This window comes from Chrysemys picta, chromosome 6 (genome assembly GCF_011386835.1).
Source record: "Chrysemys picta bellii isolate R12L10 chromosome 6, ASM1138683v2, whole genome shotgun sequence".
NCBI classification, from domain to species: domain Eukaryota; kingdom Metazoa; phylum Chordata; order Testudines; family Emydidae; genus Chrysemys; species Chrysemys picta.
The window spans coordinates 2,905,015-2,929,975 of NC_088796.1; the positions used below are offsets into that span (position 1 = coordinate 2,905,015).

At 59.6% G+C, this 24,961-nt stretch overlaps 1 protein-coding gene across 4 annotated transcripts in view; it reads right to left on the bottom strand.

Annotated features, from left to right (window-relative positions):
* Positions 1–2,491, bottom strand: part of PHF24 (PHD finger protein 24) — a 41,676-nt gene extending 39,185 nt beyond the window's left edge. For 3 of the 4 annotated variants that reach the window (XM_065598626.1, XM_024112321.3, XM_008175807.4), the window contains exon 1: positions 146–283. The gene's annotated coding sequence lies outside the window, so the exon portion shown is untranslated. Of the gene's footprint in view, positions 1–145; positions 284–2,336 lie in introns of those variants that run through there. The other variant, XM_065598625.1, reaches the window with a different exon arrangement.
* Between the last annotated feature and the right edge of the window lie 22,470 nt (positions 2,492–24,961).

Consider the following 24,961-nt stretch of genomic DNA (forward strand, 5'->3'; position numbering starts at 1 on the left):
CTGCTCCCCGGGCCAGCGAGAGGGGGGCCTGTTCTGGAGAGGAGGGGGGCCAGCGGGGTGAAGTGCCCCACCCTGTCACTAACGTGTTCCCGAACGCTCTCTGCCGGGCATTCGCAGCGGGCTCGGCGGGCAACGCCTCACTTACCGGAGTGGGGATCCAGACGCGCCGCGGCGTGAACCCTAAGGAGCTGCCCGCACTGTGCCCATTCCGTCTGCTTCTCCCAATCGTCTCCTCCTTGCCCGCCTTCACTGCATCCCTGGCGGGACTCCCTCGGCCCCAGAGAGGGGGTGCTGGGACGTGGGCACCCAGAGAGGCGATGCCTGCGAGTGGAGCTGGGAGGCTGGTACCCGGAGCAGATGCTGCCGGAGGATGCGGGAGGAGGAAGATGCTGGCAGCTGGTGGCGCGCGCAGACGGCTGCGAGCAGGAAGCGGGGCTGAGCAGATGCCGCCTGGCTTGCTGGCCCTGTACCAGCTACTGCGTGAGCTGGGCTAGACTCCTCGCTGGGAGATGAAGCGGGTTTTTAACCATTCTGACGTTGGCTGGGACATACCAATAAAATCCTTCCCCACGTCTCTGTCTCCCAGGCTCAGCTGCTCTCATTAGTGACAACCTCAAGGACTGCAGCGCTGGGACCGCATCCATTCAGGAGAGAGAGGAGCAAGGTCAGGCCAGCCCCTCCCCACCCCGCCCAGCCCCAGCCCCGGAGAACCGGCAGCCTTTGGGTGCTTTAACCCTTCCCTGCCTAGCAGAGGTACCTTCACAGAGCCAGATCAGCAGAGACGGAAGGGGCTGGGGGCTCCCCAGCCCACGCCCCTGGCTCCCTACTGTAGGCCGGGTTCTCTCCTGGCCATCCAGCGCATGGAAGGTCAAGGTGAGCTGGGTGCAGTTGGCTGCAGGCCCTGCACGCCCTCGGCATGCGGCTCATACCGCCTGGCCCCTGCCGCACGTCAGTTGGTCTGGGGGGGTCTCTGGGAATTGGCCCGTCTCCCTTGCAGAGCTGGGATCAAATCCCAGGCTAGGTCACAAGTGAAATGAGTTTGGTGGATTCTCATCCTTCTGAATGGGGCCACGGGGTTGGCCACACGAGGGGGTAACTGGGAGAGGACTAGGACTGGAGGCTGGGATGGAAGGGCTCTGACAGAGATGGTGATGGGTGTCTGCGAGCCCAGGGCTGGGACAGCAGGGGGCAGGGGGGCAGGATGGAGGGACACTGGCAGAGCTGGGGGGTCAGCCCCATCCTGGGTCTGATCCATACCCCCCTGCCACCCCGCAGGGGAACCAGCAACCTCTCCCCTCTCCGCTCTGCACCAGAATCCAGCCCCTAGGACTCACGGGGCAGAACTACAGTGGGGCGGTGCGAACAGAGGGGCAGTGTCACGGAGTGGGGGGACGTCAGGGCCCTGCACCCCTCTTCCTGCGATTCACTGTGACTCTCAGCCAGCCAGTAAAGCAGAAGGTTTGTTGGATAACAGGAACACAGTCTACAGCAGAGCTTGTAGGTACAGCCAGGACCCCTCAATCAAGTCCTTCTGGGGGGCAGGGAGCTTAGACCCCAGCTTGGGGTTCCCTGCGTTGCACCACCCAGCCCAAACTGAAACTAAAAACCCTCCAGCAGCTCTCTCCCCCTCCCCTCTGCTCCTCCTCTCCTTTGTCCAGTCTCCCGGGCAGAAGGTGTCACCTCTCCCACCCCCCCTCCTGGCTCAGGTTACAGCTCAGGTAACTTCCTTCCCATCCCCAATGTAACTCCCCTGCAACATTCCCAGGTGAAATCCGCCCCGCTCCCTGCCCCGGCACCGGCAGCAGGACAGACCCACACGCCAACCCCCATAACGGCACCCGCCGCCTCTGCTGACCCCTCTGCGCCAGAGGAACCAGTTCGCGGCCAGGCAGGACCGGGCGCCCCCAGGAGAGCCGGACGGGGGGAGCCTGAAGGACACGGGGGAGACGGGGCAGTGGGTCCCAGCTGACCCCCGTGACTGTCCCGTAGAGGCAGAGGAGAGACGTGGCTGCTCCGGCCCATTGGCCGCCTCATCGCTCTCCCAGGCAATGCTAAAAGCACTATCAGCGCCCGGGGTGGGGCGAGGGAAATCCCCCCCCCCCGATGGGACCCATCGTCCCAACGCTTCCCACATCCTTCCCGCACTGCCCACCCAGGGCTCACTCGCCCACCTGCCGCGGAAATGCGCCCACCTCTGGGGTGGACGGCGGCGGCAGCGGACAGAGTTTGGGCAGGGAAGGGCAGAGGAGTCCCAGGGCTGAGTGAAGCTGAAGGGGGGACTGAGGGAGGCGGAAAGGAACTGCACACGGGGGAACCGGCCAGGGCGCCGCACTCACAGATTCCTCTCGGATCCCAGTGACAGCAGCGGGGCAGGAGCTGTGCTCGGCTCCGGCAGAGAGCGGGCACCGGGCACCGGGCACTGCCTGGGCACTGGACACAGTATTATTCAGCGGGTCGCACGTCCAGTGCTCGTCACCCCACTCCCTGCACCCCAGCGCCCCCTGCTGGCTCGCCCGCCCTGTTCCCTGCAGCCCAGCGCCCCCTGCTGGCTCGCCCGCCCTGTTCCCTGCAGCCCAGCGCCCCCTGCTGGCTCGCCCGCCCTGTTCCCTGCAGCCCAGCGCCCCCTGCTGGCTCGCCCGCCCTGTTCCCTGCAGCCCAGCGCCCCCTGCTGGCTCGCCCGCCCCACCCCCCACAGCCCAGCGCCCCCTGCTGAGTCGCCCGCCCAGTTCCCCGCAGCCCAGCGCCCCCTGCTGGCTCGCCCGCCCAGTTCCCCGCAGCCCAGCGCCCCCTGCTGGCTCGCCCGCCCCGCCCCCCGCAGCCCAGCGCCCCCTGCTGGCTCGCCCGCCCCCCCCCCCGCAGCCCAGCGCCCCCTGCTGAGTCGCCCGCCCCGCCCCCCGCAGCCCAGTGCCCCCTGCTGGCTCGCCCGCCCCGCCCCCCGCAGCCCAGCACCCCCTGCTGGCTCGCCCGCCCCGCCCCCCCGCAGCCCAGCGCCCCCTGCTGGCTCGCCCGCCCTGTTCCCTGCAGCTCAGCGCCCCCGCTGGCTCGCCCGCCCCGCCCCCCCGCAGCCCAGCGCCCCCTGCTGGCTCGCCCGCCCCGCCCCCCGCAGCCCAGCACCCCCTGCTGGCTCGCCCGCCCTGTTCCCCCGCAGCCCAGCGCCCCCTGCTGGCTCGCCCGCCCCGCCCCCCGCAGCCCAGCGTCCCCCGCTGGCTCGACCGCCCCGCCCCCCGCAGCCCAGCGCCCCCTGCTGGCTCGCCCGCCCTGTTCCCTGCAGCCCAGCGCCCCCTTCTGGCTCGCCCGCCCCGCCCCCCGCAGCCCAGCGCCCCCTGCTGGCTCGCCCGCCCTGTTCCCTGCAGCCCAGCGCCCCCTGCTGGCTCGCCCGCCCCACCCCCCGCAGCCCAGCGCCCCCTGCTGGCTCGCCCGCCCTGTTCCCTGCAGCCCAGCGCCCCCTGCTGGCTCGCCCACCCCGCCCGCCTGCAGCCCAGCGCCCCCTGCTGGCTCGCCCGCCCCGCCCCCCGCAGCCCAGCGCCCCCTGCTGGCTCGCCCGTCCTGTTCCCTGCAGCCCAGCACCCCCTGCTGGCTCGCCCGTCCTGTTCCCTGCAGCCCAGCGCCCCCTGCTGGGTCGCCCGCCCTGTTCCCCCGCAGCCCAGCGCCCCCTGCTGGCTCGCCCGCCCTGTTCCCTGCAGCTCAGCGCCCCCTGCTGGCTCGCCCACCCCGCCCCCCGCAGCCCAGCGCCCCCTGCTGGCTCGCCCGCCCCACTCCCTGCAGCCCAGCGCCCCCTGCTGGCTCGCCCGCCCCGCCCCCTGCAGCCCAGCGCCCCCTGCTGGCTCGCCCGCCCCACTCCCCGCAGCCCAGCGCCCCCTGCTGGCTCGCCCGCCCCGCTCCCCGCAGCCCAGCGCCCCCTGCTGGGTCGCCCGCCCTGTTCCCCCGCAGCCCAGCGCCCCCTGCTGGGTCGCCCGCCCTGTTCCCCCGCAGCCCAGCGCCCCCTGCTGGCTCGCCCGCCCCGCCCCCCCGCAGCCCAGCGTCCCCCGCTGGCTCGACCGCCCCGCCCCCCGCAGCCCAGCGCCCCCTGCTGGCTCGCCCGCCCTGTTCCCTGCAGCCCAGCGCCCCCTTCTGGCTCGCCCGCCCCGCCCCCCGCAGCCCAGCGCCCCCTGCTGGCTCGCCCGCCCTGTTCCCTGCAGCCCAGCGCCCCCTGCTGGCTCGCCCGCCCCACCCCCCGCAGCCCAGCGCCCCCTGCTGGCTCGCCCGCCCTGTTCCCTGCAGCCCAGCGCCCCCTGCTGGCTCGCCCACCCCGCCCGCCTGCAGCCCAGCGCCCCCTGCTGGCTCGCCCACCCCGCCCGCCCGCAGCCCAGCGCCCCCTGCTGGCTCGCCCGCCCCGCCCCCCGCAGCCCAGCGCCCCCTGCTGGCTCGCCCGTCCTGTTCCCTGCAGCCCAGCACCCCCTGCTGGCTCGCCCGTCCTGTTCCCTGCAGCCCAGCGCCCCCTGCTGGCTCGCCCGCCCTGCCCCCCGCAGCCCAACGCCCCCTGCTGGCTCGCCCGCCCTGTTCCCCCGCAGCCCAGCGCCCCCTGCTGGCTCGCCCGCCCTGTTCCCTGCAGCTCAGCGCCCCCTGCTGGCTCGCCCGCCCTGCCCCCCGCAGCCCAGCGCCCCCTGCTGGCTCGCCCGCCCCACCCCCTGCAGCCCAGCGCCCCCTGCTGGCTCGCCCGCCGCACTCCCTGCAGCCCAGCGCCCCCTGCTGGCTCGCCCGCCCCACCCCCCGCAGCCCAGCGCCCCCTGCTGGCTCGCCCGCCCCGTTCCCTGCAACCCAGCGCCCTCTGCTGTGTCGCCCGCCCCACCCCCTGCAGCCCAGCGCCCCCTGCTGGGTCGCCCGCCCTGTTCCCCCGCAGCCCAGCGCCCCCTGCTGGCTCACCCGCCCTGCCCCCGCAGCCCAGCGCCCCCTGCTGGCTCGCCTGCCCTGTTCCCTGCAGCCCAGCGCCCCCTGCTGGGTCGCCCGCCCCACGCCCCACAGCCCAGCGCCCCCTGCTGGCTTGCCCGCCCCACCCCCCACAGCCCAGCGCCCCCTGCTGAGTAGCCCGCCCCGCCCCCCACAGCCCAGCGCCCCCTGCTGGGTCACCCGCCCTGTTCCCCCGCAGCCCAGCGCCCCCTGCTGGCTCGCCCGCCCCGCCCCCCGCAGCCCAGCGCCCCCTGCTGGCTCGCCCGCCCCGCCCCCCGCAGCCCAGCGTCCCCCGCTGGCTCGCCCGCCCCGCCCCCCGCAGCCCAGCGCCCCCTGCTGGCTCGCCCGCCCTGTTCCCTGCAGCCCAGCGCCCCCTTCTGGCTCGCCCGCCCCGCCCCCCGCAGCCCAGCGCCCCCTGCTGGCTCGCCCGCCCTGTTCCCTGCAGCCCAGCGCCCCCTGCTGGCTCGCCCGACCCGCCCCCTGCAGCCCAGCGCCCCCTGCTGGCTCGCCCGCCCCACCCCCCGCAGCCCAGCGCCCCCTGCTGGCTCGCCCGCCCTGTTCCCTGCAGCCCAGCGCCCCCTGCTGGCTCGCCCGCCCCACCCCCCGCAGCCCAGCGCCCCCTGCTGGCTCGCCCGCCCTGTTCCCTGCAGCCCAGCGCCCCCTGCTGGCTCGCCCACCCCGCCCGCCTGCAGCCCAGCGCCCCCTGCTGGCTCGCCCACCCCGCCCGCCTGCAGCCCAGCGCCCCCTGCTGGCTCGCCCGCCCCGCCCCCCGCAGCCCAGCGCCCCCTGCTGGCTCGCCCGTCCTGTTCCCTGCAGCCCAGCACCCCCTGCTGGCTCGCCCGTCCTGTTCCCTGCAGCCCAGCGCCCCCTGCTGGCTCGCCCGCCCTGCCCCCCGCAGCCCAACGCCCCCTGCTGGCTCGCCCGCCCTGTTCCCCCGCAGCCCAGCGCCCCCTGCTGGCTCGCCCGCCCTGTTCCCTGCAGCTCAGCGCCCCCTGCTGGCTCGCCCGCCCTGCCCCCCGCAGCCCAGCGCCCCCTGCTGGCTCGCCCGCCCCACCCCCTGCAGCCCAGCACCCCCTGCTGGGTCGCCCACCCTGTTCCCCTGCAGCCCAGCGCCCCCTGCTGGCTCGCCCGCCGCACTCCCTGCAGCCCAGCGCCCCCTGCTGGCTCGCCCGCCCCACCCCCCGCAGCCCAGCGCCCCCTGCTGGCTCGCCCGCCCCGTTCCCTGCAACCCAGCGCCCTCTGCTGTGTCGCCCGCCCCACCCCCTGCAGCCCAGCGCCCCCTGCTGGGTCGCCCGCCCTGTTCCCCCGCAGCCCAGCGCCCCCTGCTGGCTCACCCGCCCTGCCCCCCGCAGCCCAGCGCCCCCTGCTGGCTCGCCTGCCCTGTTCCCTGCAGCCCAGCGCCCCCTGCTGGGTCGCCCGCCCCACGCCCCACAGCCCAGCGCCCCCTGCTGAGTAGCCCGCCCCGCCCCCCACAGCCCAGCGCCCCCTGCTGGCTCACCCGCCCCGCCCCCCGCAGCACAGCGCCAGTCTTGGGGGCATGGCTGGGAAAAGAGGGCGTGGCTGCAACCTGGGATTTTGTATTTCTCCGCACAGAAGGGAAGGTCTGGTCAAGCCGTGGGGGCTGGCAGAGCCATATCCACTCGGGGCTGCCTGCAGCCGAGGGGGGGCAGAGGGGGATGGGACTGTTTTAAATCCAAATTTAACCCCTCCCGGCTCCTCCCCCCTTCCAAAAGTTTCTTCCTGTCACATCTGTTTCTTCTCCTTTCCCTGCAGGGCGATCCCTGGCTTTGGGCCCCCTGGACACGGCACCCCCACATTTAAAGGGGTTCACACCACCTCCCCTTCTGGGGAGCTGCGGCTCATTCAGCCCCTCGCACTGGCAATGTGGCTGGGACGCAGATCCGGACAGCATCTCATGGGCTAATGAGCAGCCATTGGATCCCGGCTCGCCGGGGCTTCCGGGAAAAGCGCCGCATTGATTGTGCTCTCAGTGCACTGCAGGCCGGGCTGGATGTGCAACGATATCACTCAACAGCAATCAAATCATCCTCCTGGTTAATAACGCTCCCGGCCTTTCCCTGCACCTCCAGCCCCAGCCAGCGCCCGGCGGCTGCCCCCTCTGGGCTGCGGGCTGTGGAAAGCAATGGCCCGGAGGAGACAGCAGGAGCAGCGGAAGCAGCAGAGTGGAGCGTGAAGGGGCCGGGGAGCTGCCCGGGGCGGGAAACTGCGGAGCAGGAGGTTCTGGAGCGCGTTGGCCCAGGGCTGTTGGGATGGACGGAGACGGGGCCGTCACTAGGAGCGGGACCAGGGGGAGTCGCGCCGTTGTCTCCACTTTGGCTCAGGGCATGGATGAAGAGACAGACACAGAGTGAGAGGGGAAACTGAGGCACGGGGCAGGCCCAGGGTAACCCAACTCTCTGAGTCCCAGTCTGGTGCCATGTCCGTTTGATGACATTGCTTCTCCACAGGTCTATAGTGTCACCCACAGCCCATCACCCCCAAAACTACACCTAGAGCGTTGCCCAGAGCGTCACCCACAGCCCGTCACTCCCCAAACTACACCCATAGTGTCACCCACAGGCCATCACCTCCAAGCCTACACCCATAGTGTCACCCACAGGCCATCACCCCCCAAACCACACCCATAGTGTCACCCACAGCCCATCACCCCAAAACTACACCCAGAGCGTGGCCCAGAGGCATCACCCACAGCCCGTCACTCCCCAAACTACACCCATAGTGTCACCCACAGCCCATCAACCCCAACCTACACCCCATACCACCATCCACAGTCCTCCACCCCCAATCATACACCCCACATCACCCCAAACCTATACCCCCAACCTCTCAGACACGTACACGACACAGAAACACCCCACAACAAGGGCCGAATCCTGCCCTCATTCACCCCACGGCAGCCCCTGGCTGTAGTGGGGCTGAGGGGCAGCGCTGCAGGCAGCAGGTGGGTCCCCTCTGCTCCCTGGACTCTACGTGTGTGAGCTGCTCCCACGGGGAGAGCAGTGAGGGGCCAGCGGGTGCCGCTCACTTCACTTGCCTTTTAGGGCCCCGGCTGCTGAAGCCCCTTGGCTGTGAGCAGAGGGGAGCAGGGTGTGTGTGTGTGTGTGTGTGTGTGTGTGGGATGGGCCCAGATCACACCCTTCTCAGAGCTCGTCTGGCTGGTGCCGGGGGCTGGCGGGTCTCTTGGGCAGGTTCCAGACACTGGCAGGGGGGATACTCTGCCCCCGGGCAGGCTCCCCGTGCCCCCCGCACAGGCTGGGCCAGGGGCTGTTGGCGGGGGGAGCTATGTGGATACAGCCAGGCTGCCCCAGAGTGAGCCCACCAGGATCCCCCTGAGGACGCTCCCGAGCTGGGCTGGGCTGCTAGGGGCTAGTGACAGAGAGAGGTTAGCAGTGTCCAGGCCTCGCTCTGACCCAGGGCCCCTGCAGACTGGCCCCAGTGCTGAGCCCTGCCTCCTCCCAGCCCATCCAGAGGTCACTTAACTCCTTTCCTTCCTCCAGCATCAGCAGGGCTGAGTCTTCAGCCGCTATGGGATCTGCCACAGTAACAGCATGGCACCTCTTCCCCATTCCCCCCCGCTCCCCCCAGGCAGCTGGCCAGGCACGAGGAGCTCATGCCAATCTAAGCTCTCTAGCTAGCTACTCTTACTCACGGTGCCCAGCTGCAGACCACGTGGGTAAGTGTTGCCGAGTGCCCACTGTGACGTTATTGATATAATCTGGGACCATATAGATCATTGTTGCAACCAAGGTCCTGTAGTGGCACGCAAATCTTGTATAAAGGGGGTCAAATGGGGTGTCTAAGACAAGGTTATGGTTTACTGGTTATGATTATGCTGTCTATATGTGTGTATCACTTTTGTAGTTGAAGTTATGAATATTGGCTCTATACTGTCTGTATTTCAAACTTATGCTATGCTGCTGGGTGACATCCCAGACAAACTGGTGTTAGCTCTGCCTAGCCTGCTTGATGGCCCATTAAGGACCATCAGCTATACAATGGACCCATTGAGAGAAGGCAGATAGGCCTTGTAACTCAGCAAAGTATGCAGGGACTGGCCCATGTGACTCCAGACTCCATTTTGCTGTAATTTTCCACAGTAAGAACAAAGAGGTGGTCTTACACCTGGAAAAGACTATATAAGGCTGATGCCTCATCTCCATCTTGTCTTCAATCCTGCTTCATACCTCTGGAGGAACTTTGCTACAAGCTGAAGCTTTGAACAAAGGACTGAGGACCCATCCCAGCTGGGGATGTTCCAGAGACTTGATTTGAACCTGCAGTTTATTCCATCGCTGCTGCAAGCCTGAACCAAGAACTTTGCCATTACTGTATGGAATTGATTCCATTTAACCAATTCTAACTCTCATCTCTATCTTTTTCCTTTTATGAATAAACCTTTAGATTTTAGATTCTAAAGGATTGGCAACAGCGTGATTTGTGGGTAAGATCTGATTTGTATATTGACCTGGGTCTGGGGCTTGGTCCTTTGGGATCAGGAGAACCTTTTTCTTTTACTGGGGTATTGGTTTTCATAACCATTTGTCCCCATAACGAGTGGTACTGGTGGTAATACTGGGAAACTGGAGTGTCTAAGGAGATTGCTTGTGAGACTTGCGGTTAGCCAGTGGGGTGAGACTGGAGTCCTCTTAGTCTGGCTGGTTTGGTTTGCCTTAGAGGTGGAAAAACCCCAGCCTTGGGCTGTAACTGCCCTATTTGAGCAATTTATCCTGAGTTGGCACTCTCAGTTGGGTTCCGCCAGAACCGCATTGTCACACCCACCTCTCTAGTGAAGCGGCCGTTTGGTCTCCAGTGAAGATGCCTGGATCAGCTTATGGTCCGCAGGGTGATCCTCGCCTGGCAGAGAGTCGTGGCTGGGCTCCATTTCTAGAACACCCTAAACCTACAGCACCCACAGCCTGTAGTGTCACCCACAGCCCATCACCTCCAAGCCTACACCCATAGCATCACCCACAGCCCATCACCCCCCAAACCACACCCATAGCGTCACCCACAGGCCATCACATCCAAGCCTACACCCATAGTGTCACCCACAGGCCATCACCTCCAAGCCTACACCCATAGCATTTGGGGAGAGGGATAGCTCAGTGGTTTAAGCATTGGTTTGCTAAATCCAAGGTTGTGAGTTCAATCTTCGAAGGGGCCATTTAGGGATCTGGGACAAAAATCTATCTGGGGATTGGTCCTGCTTTGAGCAGGGGATGAGACTAGGTGACCTCCTGAGGTCCCTTTTAACCCTGATATTCTATGCTCTATATAGCGTCACCCACAAGCCATCGCCTCCAAGCCTTCACCCACAGTTGGCTAAGCACAAAACTGCGAGATGATCCTGCCTCTAACTCCATAGTTCTTTTCGGCAACTCACACCCCCTCTTTGTGCCTCAGTTTCCCCATGTACAAAATGAGAATAATACTTCGGGGGGGACTGCAGCAGATCTGGCTTTTGCACAGCTCCAGGGGCAGGGATCCAGCAGTAGCTCTCGCCTTTCTCCTCTCAAGGGGTGATACCAACAAATATCGGCTCTTTGACTTGCATGTGCTATTTGGGGTATCTGGGTCATCCATGTCATCAGTCGCTCACTCACCCCCATTGAGGGGACTTCTTAAAATGAACAGTAAGTGACTGTTGCTACGCAGGCGCTGCAATCCCTGGCAAACACATGACCGAACTAAACCCAAAGGGGAGCCGCTGGCGGTCTGCGCCGGATCAAAGCCGCGTCTGTCTCCTTGAACTCGTCCCATGGGCACCTCCAGGCAGCCGCCCTCATTAATAGGTTCAGACATTATCCCTCCTCCCATTGTACAGCCTGCCGGGGCCCGGCCCGCACCGCCCCAAAGGGAGCAGCCTCTGCTGTTCAGCCCGGCGCCCGACCCGCACCGCCCCAAAGGGAGCAGCCTCCGCTGTTCAGCCCGGCGCCCGGCCCCAAAGGGAGCAGCCCGGAGCCTGGGCCCTGCCGGCCAGGGGAGTGTGACAGGCACAGGGAGCTGGGAGAGCAGCTTCCCAGGCACCCGGCAAAGGGCACTGAGTCCCTGTGTGCGAACACATGGCACAGACACACAACTCCCCTTCACAGGGACACACACACACACCCTCCACACCAAACCAGACACACACCCCGGGACACCCCCCCCCCCGCACACCAACACAGGGACACCCCCCGTGACAACCCCCCTCCACACCGACGCAAACACACACCCCGGGACGCACACAGCCCCCCTCCACACTGACCCAGACACACACACACACACCCTCCACACTGATGCAGACACCCACTCCAGGACACACACACACCCTCCACACTGACGCAGACACACACCCCGGGACGGACACACACACACCTCTCCACACTGACACAGACACACACCGACACCCCAGAACACCCCCCCCTCCACACCGACACAGACAGACCCCCTGGGACACACACAGCCCCCCTCCACACTGACGCAGACACACACCCGGGACACACACACACACACCCCTCCACACCAACCCAGACACACACCCCGGGACACACACCCTCCACACCGACGCAGACACACACACAGGACACACACACACCCTCCACACCGACCCAGACACACACCCCGGGACACACACACACACCCCTCCACACCGACGCAGACACACATCCCAGGACACACACACACCCTCCACACCAACACAGACACACACCCCGGGGCACACACACACACCCTCCACACTGACGCAGACACACACCCCGGGACACACACACACACCCCCCCTCCATACCGACCCAGACACACACCCCGGGACACACACACACACCCTCCACACGGACACAGACACACACCCCGGGACACACACACACACCCTCCACACCGACACAGACACACACCCCGGGACACACACACACCCCCTTCACACTGACACAGACACACACCCCGGAACACACACACACACACACACACACACACACACACACACACACACACACACAGACATAGACACACACCCCAGGCAATCACACCTGCAGATAGATGCACGGGTGAGCGCCTCGCCCACAGCCCCCCCCGCACACAGGTGACACAAAGGGCTGCGTTCAGGCCCCAGCCGTTGGGCTCAGAGATTGGCCACTGACCGCGAGCGAGTGAGGGGAAATCTCTCGTCCCTGCTCAGCGCCCCGGGCCCAGTTCTGCTGGAGGCAGCAGGGCGGGAGAGGCGCCCATGGAGTGTTTCTTCCCTCCAGCCCCTTGATGTCTGGCTTTTAATTATGCTGGGGTCTCCAGAGCCGCAGCTGGGCTCCACCGAGACTTCCCCAGCCCGCCAGCAGCTTTGCCGCACCCTCCCCCGGCCAGCGCAGCCTGGGCCCCTTCACCCTTTGCTCCAAGGCAGGCTGGGTGCTGGAGCCGGCCCTGGCAGGAGCCGGCCTGCCTGGGGTAACGCCAACCCTGCCCCCCAGGTGGGAGGTCCAGGAACACCAGCCCCCTGCCAGCTTGTCAAGGGCTCCAACGCCACCACGCCCTTCCCATGTCCATCCGCCCACGGGGGATTTCGGGGAGTCTAGTCTAATCTCCCCCTGCTGCCTGGCCTTGCTCACGCTGACCCTCCCTGCACCTCGCCCTGGCCTCCACCCTCACATCCCCTTTCCGCTCCCTCAGGACCGTCCCTCGCCACCTCCTCTCCTCGTGGGACCCATCTGACATCCAGTCTGGTCTCCCACACAGCCCAGGCCAGGTCTCTGCCAGTGACCCCTGCAGGCAGTCCATCACCTCTGTTACAGCCACAGCGCCTCGCTGGGAAAGAGACCCCTCGGCCTGATTTAAAGGCGGGAGAGGGTTAGCTCAGGGGTTTGAGCATTGGCCTGCTCTACCCAGGGTTTGAGTTCAACCCCCTTGAGGGGGCCATTTAGGGATCTGGGGAAAAAATCTGGTCCTGCTTTGAGCAGGGGGTTGGACTAGATACCTCCTGAGGTCCCTTCCACCCCTGAGATTCTATGGTTCTAAGTGGCGGAGAAGCCGCCCTGCCCCAGCTCCTCAACCTGCCCTCAATCAGGCGCCAATCTGAGCCCCGGCAGGTCTCACTCCGTCTCCCTTGGCCTCTCGCCCCCCGTTCCGGGCTTGAGGAATTACTCGCTGCAGCTTGTGAAGTCCTTGGGACAGGGATAGTGTCTCGTTCCCGTTGTCCAGGGCTCGTCCGGGTGCTGGATGAATAAAGCATACTACGAAATAACGAGCCAGTGAAACTTGCCTTAAGTGGGGAACCAAGGGACTGGCAAAACGAGCGGCCTTTAAGTGGGGATCTTTATGCAGAGGTGGAACAAACATGCTAGAAACCTCGGGAACCCTTTAAGGAGGAGTGGGGCAGGGGGGCGGCAATGGCTGGGGCAAATGGCCATTCGGGCAGGTTTCACTGTAGAATGAAAATATTTGCTTACAAAGCACTTTGCTGAGGGTCACCCTGCAGTGGGGCCTTCTGCTCCGGACCCCCGTGCTCTCCCAGAACCCAGGGCTCTCCACCACCCCAAACCCAACCGCTGGGCTACCATGGAGTGTTGGAGAGAACAGGAGTGTAACAAGAAAAAGGAAACTTCAGACGCAGTAAACCTTTGGGCTGCCAGCACATGGAGCCCCACCATCTCTGTGCACCATGATGATACCTGGGAGGGCAGGGGGCCTAGAATAGGGCGGCTGGCCTCTTTAAGGGCCCTGTTCAATTAGTCCCAACCCGCTACACCTGTGCTGGGTGGTACAGAAGAGAAGAAAGGCCAGCAGTGGAGAGTGGGCTGCAGGGGAGGTAGACGGCTGTGGGGAGCCAGAGGAGGCCTAGGGGGCAGGCCAGGAATGGGGGGAACGACATAAGAACGGCCAGACTGGGTCAGACCAAAGGTCCATGTAGCCCAGTAACATGGATTTATATAGAGGCCACATGATATTTCCCATCCTATTATCTCTCCCTTTCTTAATGATTCCCAACATTCTGTTCGCTTTTTTGACTGCGCTGCACAGTGAGTGGATGTTTTCAGAGAACTCTCCACACTGACGCCAAGATCTTTCTTGAGTGGTAACAGCTCATTTAGACCCCATCATTTTATATGTAGAGTTGGGATTATGTTTCCAATGTGCATTACTTTGCATTTATCAACATTGAATTTCATCTGCCATTTTGTTGCTCAGTGAGATCCTTTTGTAGCTTCACAGTCTGCCTGGGACTTAACTATTTTGAGCAGTTTTGTATCATCTGCGAATTTTGCCACCTCACTGTTTATCCCTTTTCCCAGATCATTGATGAATATGTTGAATAGGACTGGGCCCAGTACAGACCCCTGGGGGACACCACTATTTACCTTTCTCCATTCTGAGAAATGACCATTTATTCCTACCCTTTGTTTCCTGTCTTTTAACCAGTTACCGATCCATGAGAGAACCTTCCCTCTTATCCCATGACAGCTTACTTTGCTTAAGAGCCTTTGGTGAGGGATCTTGTCAAAGGCTTTCTGAAAATCTAAGTACACTATATCCGCTGGATCCTCCTTAGCCACATGCTTGTTGACCCCCATCAAAGAATTCTAGTAGATTGGTGAGGCATGATTTCCCTTTACAAAAACCTGTTGACTCTTCCCCAACAAGTTATGTTCATCTCTGTGTTTGACAATTCTGTTCTTTACTATAGTTTCAACCAGTTTGCCAGGTACTGAAGTCAGGTTTACTGGCCTGTAATTGCCAGGATCACATCTGGAGCCCTTTTTAAAAATTGGCGTCACATTATCTATCCTCCAGTCGTTTGGTACAGAAGCTGATTTAAATGATAGGTTACAGATGACAGTTAGTAGTTCTGCAATTTCACATTTGAGTTCCTTCAGAACTCTTGGGTGATACCATCTGGTCCTGGTGACTTCTTACTGTTTAGTTTATCAGTTTGTTCTAAAACCTCCTCTAATGACACCTCAATCTGGGACAGTTCCTCACATTTGTCACCTAAAAAGACTGGCTCAGGTTTGGGAATCTCCCTCACATCCTCAGCCGTGAAGACTGATGCAAAGAATTCATTTAGTTTCTCTGCAATGGCCTTATGGGAGGTGGACAGGAGCCGGGGAAGGGTGAGAGTTGAGCCCAGGGGGGTGGGCTGGGCAGAAGTGAGTGTGAATAGGGGGGGGGGGGGGCAGAGCCCTCAGGAAGGAGGGGCTGGGCCCAGCGGGAGCCTGGGTCAGAGCCTCTGGGGCGTGTTTGCTTTGGACGGGGCTACCCTGGAAGTACTCAGACGTGGCAGGTGGGCGGGAGGGGGCCAGCAGTGCTGGGATCCCGCGGTAAGAGACTCTAGTGGTGGCACAACTTGCTATCTCTGGGGCCAGGTGGGGAGAGTGGGAGGGGTGAGCAAATAGGGGCAGGGGCTGGGAGGGGCAGGGGGCTCTGGGGAGATGTGGGGAAGGGACAGCTAGAGGCAGGCGGGTGAGATCAGTGGCAGGGTGGAGATTGGACCTGACAACCATTGGCAGACAGAAATGAATACACAGCCCGCTGACATCGCTGATGTGTGTGGGTTCTCCGGGGCGGGGCGGGGCGGGGCGGGGAGACCCCTGGGCTGGGAGCTCTGCTCGGTGGAGTTCAGAGAACCCCTCCTGGCCTGCTGCTGCTCCCTGGTGCGGCTGGCGGTCCCAGTGCTCCTAACGATTCTTCCTGCCTTCCTGCCCCAAACGGCTCTGTGGCACTATTGGGTGGCTGTTAAACAGCTGCCCCGCTCCACCCCAGAGGGGGTGCATTTCCACACGAGCTGAGGCAATCTGTCTCTGCCCATCCAGCGTGCCAACTGTCAGGCACCCAGGGCGGGGCTGGAAGCACTCTGCATAGCTGATGACAGGCACGCTGCGGATGCCAGTCATTATTGCTCATCATCATCTGTGTCTCCGGAGCACTCCAGCGTGTGAGTGCTGAGAACGCTGGCTCTGCCAGCTGGAGCCTGTGTGGGGAGCTGGGAATAGCTCTGAGCGGTGGCCGGTGGGGGATGGTGGCAGCTCGCACAGCCTCAGCTGGGCCCCCAACGCTGGGCCGTGTCAGCAGCAGCCCCGTGGCTCCTGCTCCCCCAGGTGACAGCTCTCAGACCCATCTAGACAGAGCTAGCTTATCTGCAAAGCACTTCCAGGCTCTAGCTACCTCACCCTCTGCCACTGCCCTTCGCTCGCTCCTCCAACATAAGGCCCCGCCCGGGCACTGCACCCCTGCCTAGGAAGGAGTGCTGCGGAAAGCGAGCTGCGGATCCTAGTGGATGACAAGCTACATATGAGTCAACAATATAATGCGGTTGCAAAACAACCCAAACATCGTTCTGGGCTGTATTAGCAGGAGTGTTGTAAGCAAGCAAGGGAAGTAATTCTGCTCCACTCGGCGCTGATACGGCCTCAACTGGAGTCTTGTGTCCAGTTCTGGGCGCCACATTTCAGGAAAGATGCGGAAAAATTGGAGAAAGTCCAGAGAAGAGCAACAAGAGTGATGAAAGGTCTAGAAAACATGAGCTAGGAGGGAAGAGTGAAAAAATTGGGTTTGTTTAGTCCGGAGAAGAGAAGACTGAGAGGGGACATGATACCAGTTTTCAAGTACGTAAAAGGTTGTTACAAGGAGGAGGGGATAAATTGTTCTCCTTAACCTCTGAGGCTAGGACAAGAAGCAATGGGCTTAAATTGCAGCAAGGCCGGATTAGGTTGGACATTAGGAAAAACTTCCTGTCAGGGTGGTTAAGCACTGGGATAAATTGCCCAGGGAGGCTGTGGAATCTCTGTCACTGTTGATGTTTAAGAGCAGGTTGGACAAACACCTGTCAGGAACCATCTAGATAATACTTAGTCCTGCCATGAGTGCGGGGGACTGGACTAGAGACCTCTCGAGGTCCCTTCCAGTTCTATGATTCTACGATTCTATGCAGCATCGGTGCTGGAGCACGACTTGGCCACGTGCCGGTAGAGGGGAGTCAGAACTGCTCCCTCCACCTGGACCTGGAGTCCTGGTGCCGGGGTGAGCAGGGAGGGGCACCTGGGCCTTGGCCAGCACAGCAGAGCTGGCACAGGGGGTGCTGACCGGACTGGCTGCTCGCCCCTCAGAGCAAAGGGGAGCGGGAGGAGACTGACTACAGTGGTATCTCCTAGGTCAGGGCCCTGGCCCCAGCCCTGCTCAGCTCCGTGGGGAGATCTGTTCTGACCAGCACCATCTGACTCATGAGTTTGTGCCGTCCCTGGGGTAGGAGCCCAATTTCTTCTAGGCACCATACCAGGCTGGCCACACCGGCAGCAATCTTATCCATTAACCAGCCAGTCGGTCACTCCATCAATCACTGCCCCGCTACGCAGCCAGCCAGCCCATCCACCACAATGCTAACAGCCCTCAGCACCGCGACTGATCTGGGGGAATGTCCCGCTGCTGGGAGACCGCTCCAGCTGGACAGCCCCAGGGATAGGGGTCCCAGGGGGGCTAAGAACAGCCACAGTCCCCAAGTAGGCTTCTTGCCTCGTCCTAGGGGATGCTGGCCCTCAACATCCACGTCACTGGCTGGCTACACAGTGACGGAGCGTGACACTTTTCGGGGGTGCCCAGGTGTCCGGGGCAAATGGCTACCCCCTGCTCGTGGCAGGAGGGACCCTTGTCTGGGGCCCGCAGGGGAAACGCTCCCCGGCCACTAGCAACACAGGTGCTCCGGGCTCCACGAACCCCGCTCTTTCCCAGTGCAGGCTAGCAACTGGCACACCCCACTTTGTTTCACTCGCACGCCCAGGCCCTTATCGTCAGGACACCCACGGTGCACACCGATCCGCTGCTGCCGTGGAGACAGCGCCCCCCAGCTCACTGCTCTCACCACGTCCAGGGCTCTCCTTACGTGTAGATGGGTTTGCAGTCAGCCCAGATGGAAGGTTATTTCACAGCGCCTGCGGTAACGACTCCACATCAGGGCGAGTCAAAGGATTCAGAAACACGAGGTTACAGGAAAAAGAACAACATGAAATGCCATCTAGAACCTGCGCTTATTAACAAGGACCTTCCCTGTGATATAAAATTATTCTGCTTAACTGCCAGAGGGCAAATTTGTCACATACACATGGGAGAAAGAAGAGGGACAAAATGCAGGGTTAGCTATAGGTAGTCAGGAAGTTCCTTCAAGAGGAAATGTAGCCAAACTCCAAACCTGGAGACAATGGACCTTTCTGTGCCTGCGTCCTGTAGATAGCTAACTGCTTAGTTTGCAAAATAAGCAAGAAGGAGGGGGCAAATAGATGAACAATAAGGGGTCACAAGAGGGGCAGATACATGTAGCTTGTTAATTATGTATGGTAATGATGGCAAATTTTGGCCAATCCTAGAGCGATAGATTATCATAAGCAACTGCATATAATGCTTTGGGGTAAATGTTTTCTTTGTTCTTGCTGACTTATGAGCTCGAACCCAATTGCAATTGAAATAAACGGATCGCCCCTCCCGAGGCTCCTTGTTTGGCGAGCTGTGTCGGTCTCTCCTTATTCCTCAGCTGGAACGGACAGAAATTTCTATGACACCTGTCTACGACGGGATTTCTCACCCATCTGTTTGTTCTTGCAGTTCAGAGATCTGGAGTTCATGAGTCTCTCCTCTGTGATGGGCCATTTCTCTCTCTGATACAGGGACAGGCTATTGTCTCTTAGGAGAGGGGCCCCCTCTCCTGGGAAATCTCCTGGGGTTCCCTTTGTCCCTGAGGCCTGAATCTTCCCCAGCCAGTAAACACAGGCTGTCTCCAGGGACGTCCATTGTTCTCATGTTGAGGTGAGAGGTCTCAGGTGAGCGTCTCACTCCCACCAGGTCTCAGAGCTCTGCAATTGTTTCCCAGACAAACATCTCAGAAGAACCATGATGACCGGCTAGTTCTTGGCTCTCGGCAGAGACCCCATGTCCCCGATCCACAGGCCCGGTGCTCTCGCACGGCTCTGGAACAGTCCCTGGGAGGATCCCTTCGGTGTGTCAGCCCCCTTAAGGTCACACTCTCACTGGGGTCAGCCCCGTAGCCTCACGGTCTCCTGGGACCGACCCTCGGTGCTTCCAGCCCCCCTGCTTCACGCCGTGAGCTCCGGGCTGCGAGTTCACCTGAGCTGGACACCGGAGGGAGACGTGCACCCCCAAAAGGAGCAGTGCCCCCCCCCCCGACCTCCTGGCTCTGCAGTGACTCCCAGCCAGCGGGGTAACAGCAGGAGGGGTATTAGCTGTCTGGGACACAGAGTAGAAAGTCCTTAGTTAACACCGAGAACGGAAAGTTACAGCAACGTCCAGCTGGGTCAGTCCCAGAGCCCTCTGACCCCCCTTAGTCCCAGTGCAGGAGCGTCTCCCACCACTTCCAACAGCCCACACTTAACAACCCCACCTGGCCCCTCCTGCGTCCTTTGTCCTTGTTCTTGGCAGCCATTGTCACCTGGCCTCCTCCTTAGCCCTTTGTTCTCCAGCTGGTCAGACCCCGCTGGCTTCCTGCCGAGGGTCGGCCATTCATGGTCGTTAGTTGCTAGGTGCGAAATGTCCGGGCAACTGGAGTGGCCATTGTCTTCTGGGACTCTCCATGGGCGTGGGGCTCAGGCCCCACACAGCCAGGTATCAATCACACCTGGATCGCTGAAAAGAGTAAACAACCTTTTCCACTCACCTAGTTAACCATGCAGCACATAGGGGAAACTGAGGCACGCACAAAATATTATGAAAAATTCCCACTCCGTCACACCCCACATGACTCCCTTCAATGTGATATTGAGCACATGGTCGGGCAGAGATGTAATCTACCTGCCAGGCATGTCTGGGCACGTCCGTGTCACACTGAGTATCCTAGGAGCTGCCAGATGGGATCAGACCGGCTAGCCCAGTATCCCGGCTCCGGCAGTGGCCAGGCCCAGATGATTTAGAGGAAGATGCAAGAACCCTGCAGGTGGCAGTGATGGGATAAGCTGCCCCTGGGGGAATTTCCCACAGATGCTGTCAGTCAGAGCTTGGCTTATGCACTGTAGCAGGAGGGTTCACAGCCTCTTCCCAATCTCCTGGTTAGTTTTCTTTCAATCCCGACTGCTGTAACTCTAGATAATCTTGCTCCCAATGAAATGCCCAGTCCTTTTCTCAGTCCTGCTAGGCTGTTGGCCTCAGTGCTATCTTGTGGCAGTGAGTTCCACTGGCTACTTGTGTGTTGTGTGTCAATAGGTTTCCTTTGATCCATTCTGAATTTGACACCTTCCATTGTCATTGACCAGCCTCTTGTTTGTAAGTTGGGAAGAAGGGTGACTAGCAGATGCACTCCAGCTCCCAGCCTTGCAGCACACTTGAGAGACACAGATTTGGTGTTTGAGGTAACGTAACACAACTTTATTTCTTAGAATCCATGATCCTAACACACAACAACAAAACCAGAGAGAAACAAAGCAGGCTGCTCTCCAAGGCAGCGTGGCAGCTTTAAACTGGCTCTTTGTGGACTGACTGCTGAAGTCCTAGATCAGCGGCTCTCATCCTTTCCAGACTCCTGCATCCCTTTCAGGAGTCTGATTTGTCTTGCGTACCCCCCAACTTCCACCTCACTTAAAAACGACTTGTTACAAAATCAGACATAAAAATACAAGTGGCACAGCACCCTATTACTGAGAAATGGCTGACGTTCTCATTTTACCATATAATTATAAAATCAATCCATTGGAATATAAATATTGTACTTACATTTCAGAGTATAGTCTATAGAGCAGTACAAACCAGTCATTGTCTGTATGGAATTTTAGTTTGTACTGACTTCGCTGGTGCTTTTATGTAGCTTGTTGTAAAACTAGGCAAATCTCTAGATGAGTTGACGTACCCCCTGGACAACCTCTGCATACCTCCAAAGATACACATACCCCTGAGTGAGAACCACTGACCTAGATCACACCCTTCCCTACAGAGCCCCCTAGCCTGCAAATAGGACCAGGAAACCCCTAACACTTAGGCTACATCTACACTACAAGCTTGGCTCTGCTGCATTTACCCTGCATGTGCCAAGCCCTACTGCAGTTACCTGCCCCAGGCCTGGCTCTGCTGTAGGTGCTTTTCATGTATGTGGCTGTGACATTATTGACATAAACGGGGACCATATAGATCATTGTTGCAACCAAGGTCCCGTAGTGGCACCCAAATCGTGTATAAAGGGGGTCAAATGGGGTGTCTAAGACAAGGTTATGGTTTGCTGGTTATGATTATGCTGTCTATATGTGTGTATCAGTTTTGGTAATTGAAGTTATGAATATTGGCTCTATACTGTCTGTATGGCAAACTTATGCTATGCTGCTGGGTGACATCCCAGACAAACTGAGATTAGCTCTGCCTAGCCTGCTTGATGGCCCATTAAGGACCATCAGCTATACAATGGACTCGTTGAGAGAAGGCAAATATGCCTTCAGACTCAGCAAAGTATGCAGGGACTGGCCCATGTGACTCCAGACTCCATTTTGCTGTAATTTTCCACAGTAAGAACAAAGAGGTGATCTTACACCTGGAAAAGACTATATAAGGCTGATGCCTCATCTCCATCTTGTCTTCAATCCTGCTTCTTACCTCTGGAGGAACTTTGCTACAAACTGAAGCTCTGAACAAAGGACTGAGGACCCATCCCAGCGGGGGATGTATTCCAGAGACTTGATTTGAACCTGCAGTTTACTCCATCGCTGCTGCAAGCCTGAACCAAGAACTTTGCCATTACTGTATGTCATTGATTCCATTTAACCAATTCTAACTCTCATCTCTATCTTTTTCCTTTTATGAATAAACCTTTAGATTTTAGATTCTGAAGGATTGGCAACAGCGTGATTTGTGGGTAAGATCTGATTTGTATATTGACCTGGGTCTGGGGCTTGGTCCTTTGGGATCAGGAGAACCTTTTTCTTTTACTGGGGTATTGGTTTTCATAACCATTTGTACCCATAACGAGAGGCACTGGTGGTAATACTGGGAAACTGGAGTGTCTAAGGAGATTGCTTGTGAGACTTGCGGTTAGCCAGGGGGTGAGACCAAAGTCCTCCTAGTCTGGCTGGTTTGGTTTGCCTTAGAGGTGGAAAAAACCCCAGCCTTGGGCTGTAACTGCCCTATTTGAGCAATTTGTCCTGAGTTGGCGCTCTCAGTTGGGTTCCGCCAGAACCGCATTGTCACAGCCCCCTAGCCTGCAAATAGGACCAGGAAACCCCTAACACTTAGGCTACATCTACACTACAAGCTTGGTTCTGCTGCATTTACCCTGCATGTGCCAAGCCCTACTGCAGTTACCTGCCCCAGGCCTGGCTCTGCTGTAGGTGTTTTCATGTATGTGGCTCTGATGCATTTGCCTACCTGTGTTTGAATGCCCTGGTCTCCTCCCCCGAGCCCTCTGGATGCCGGGCTGGTGCGGTCTCAGCGTGGTGATGGGACGTCGGAGATCACCAGTGTTCAAAGTTGGGCCTGGGCCATGTATGTAGCGCGTGTCAGTGCAGACATGCTCAATCCCCGTCATCCCTGGACTCCGACCTGGGCTGCTGTAGAACAAGAGGATGGGTCCCGGCCCCCCGGGCTCACTTCGGTCCGGCGAGGTTTCCCAAACCTAGTGACTTTCACATGAGACGGGGGGCGGAGGGGGTAAGACGCTGGGAACGCCTGCCTAGGGAAAGGGCAGGAGACATGGGGTGCAAGCCAGGGATGGACGGCAGGGCTGTGCTGGGAAGCGCTCCAGAAACTCCCTCAATCAGGGATGCTGCAAAATGCCCCAGCAATGCCCATGAAACTCCCGCCCCCAGCAGGAGCCTGGCAGACGCCATGCGTCTCGGGGAGGAGTGGGCACCAGGAGCTAGATTCGCAGGGTGCTGAATGGCAGGGCGTCAAGGTGACAGCTGGCCCGACCTCCTTCACGGGACAGCAGCAGCTTTGTGTAGTGTGGGTGTTAGACCCACGTTAGCAATGCAGGTAGGGCTGGGGCCAGGGCGAGGTCACGCAGGCCGGCGTGAGACCACCAGCCTCTTGGAACAAGCCGTAGCTTAGCGATATCATTTCCCAAGGCCTCCGCAGCTCTTGCCGTCAGCCTCCTCTCCTGGGTCTTAAGGGGCGCGGGGGAGAACATAGACAACATCCACCTACCTCTCTGCTCTTCCAGCCCGCCCTCCCTTCGCCCCTGGAGACCACAGCAGCACACGCTCGCTGCACTCCTTCCCCAGGCTGAGGGCGGGAGCAGTAATTGCATTGTTGATTAAGGAGCTCCTTAAATGAACCGAAAATTACAACCTAGAATTGCTGCTGTGATTATGAATCCATCCGTCACTCTCCTCTGGTACTGCATCAACAGCTGGTGCCGCCTGCCCGGAGCACTGTGAGCCAGCCGAAGAGGCTTACTAAGCCCCCACCTAGTCTAGCCTCCCTGGGGGCCAGTACAGGATGGTCCCAGTGCCTTCTCCAATCTAGTTTTAATAGCCTAAGGAATGAGGCTCCCAGCATCACCCCAGCTCTGACCAGTCTCCGTCCCAGGGCTCTGCTGCCAGCGATGATCACACGGACCAGACGCTCACCCGGGATTCCCATATCTGCCTGGATTCAATTGGGGTCAAAAATACCTTGGGAACAGACTTCCACCTGGCTGCCCCTGGGAAGTCCAGAGGCAGCTGGAATGAGAAGCATCAGCCAGAAAAAGGTCTGAGCTGGGCTTTGCAAACCCGAGGGAATTCCGGGCCAGTCGGAGTTCTGGACAGGCACAGTGTGAGTTAATGACGGCTTCTCGGAGCAGCTAGTCCTGAAACCCACAGGGCAGAGGCAATTCTTGATTTAGTCCTAAATGGCCCATAGGATCTGGTCCAAGAGGTGAATAGAGCTGGACCCTAATGTAATTAAATGTAACATCTTTTTTGGGGGGAGGAGGGGGAAATACCAAAGAAACCCACCGCAGTGACATTTAACTTCAAACACGGGAACTACACAAAAAGGAGGCAGCTGGTTAAATGGAAATGAAAAGGAACAATCACAAGAGTGAAATGCCTGCAAGCTGCATGGAAACTTTAAATATACCGTAATAGAGGCTCAAAGTAAACAACACAGAAAGAGGACCAAAAAATGCCACCATGGCTAAACAGCCGAGTAAAAGAGGCATTTAGAGGCAAAAACTGGAAGTTTTTACAAATTGGAAGTGAAATCCTACTGAGGAAAATAGAAAGGAGCATAAACTCTGCCAAGACCAATGTAACTGTGTAATGAGGGAGGCCAAAAAAAGAATTGGAAAAGTAAGTAGCAAAAGACACAAAAACGAACAGCAATTTCTTTTATGTCCATCAGAAGCAGGAAGCCAGTCAAGCAATCCGTGGGGCCAGTGGATGATGGGGGCGCTAAAGGAGCACTCAGAGAAAACTGTTGCAGAGAAGCTAAATGAATTCTTTGCATCCGTCTCCAGTGGAGAGGATGTGAGGGAGACTCCCACACCTGAGCCAGTCTTTTCAGGTGACAGATCTGAGAAACTGTCCCAGATTGAGGTATCAATAGAGGAGGTTTTGAACAAATTGATCAGTTAAACAGCAACAAGTCACCAGGCCCACATGGGATCGCCCAAGAGTTCTAAAGGAACTCCAATATGAATTTGCAGAACTACTAACTGAGGTGTGGAACCCATCGCTTTAATCAGCCTCTGGACCAGATGACTGGCAGCTAGATAATGTGATGCTGATTTTTTAAAAAGGCTCCAGAGGCCATCCCAGCAATTAGAGGCCGGTAAGCCTGACTTCAGTCCCAGGAAAATTGGTTGAAACTTTAGTAAAGAACAGAATTATCAGACACAGATGAACACGATATGTTGGGGAAGAGTCAACATGGCTTGTGTAAGAGGAAATCATGCCTCACCAATCTGTTAACGTTCTCTGGCGGTGTCAACAAACATGTGGACAAGGAGGATCTAGTGGATATAGTGGTCCCTCACCAAAGGCTCTTAAGCAAAGTAAGGAGTCATGGGATAAGAGGAAGGTTCTCTCATGGGTCGGTAACTGGTTAAAAGACAGGAAACAAAGGGTAGGAAGAAATGTTCAGTTTTCAGAAT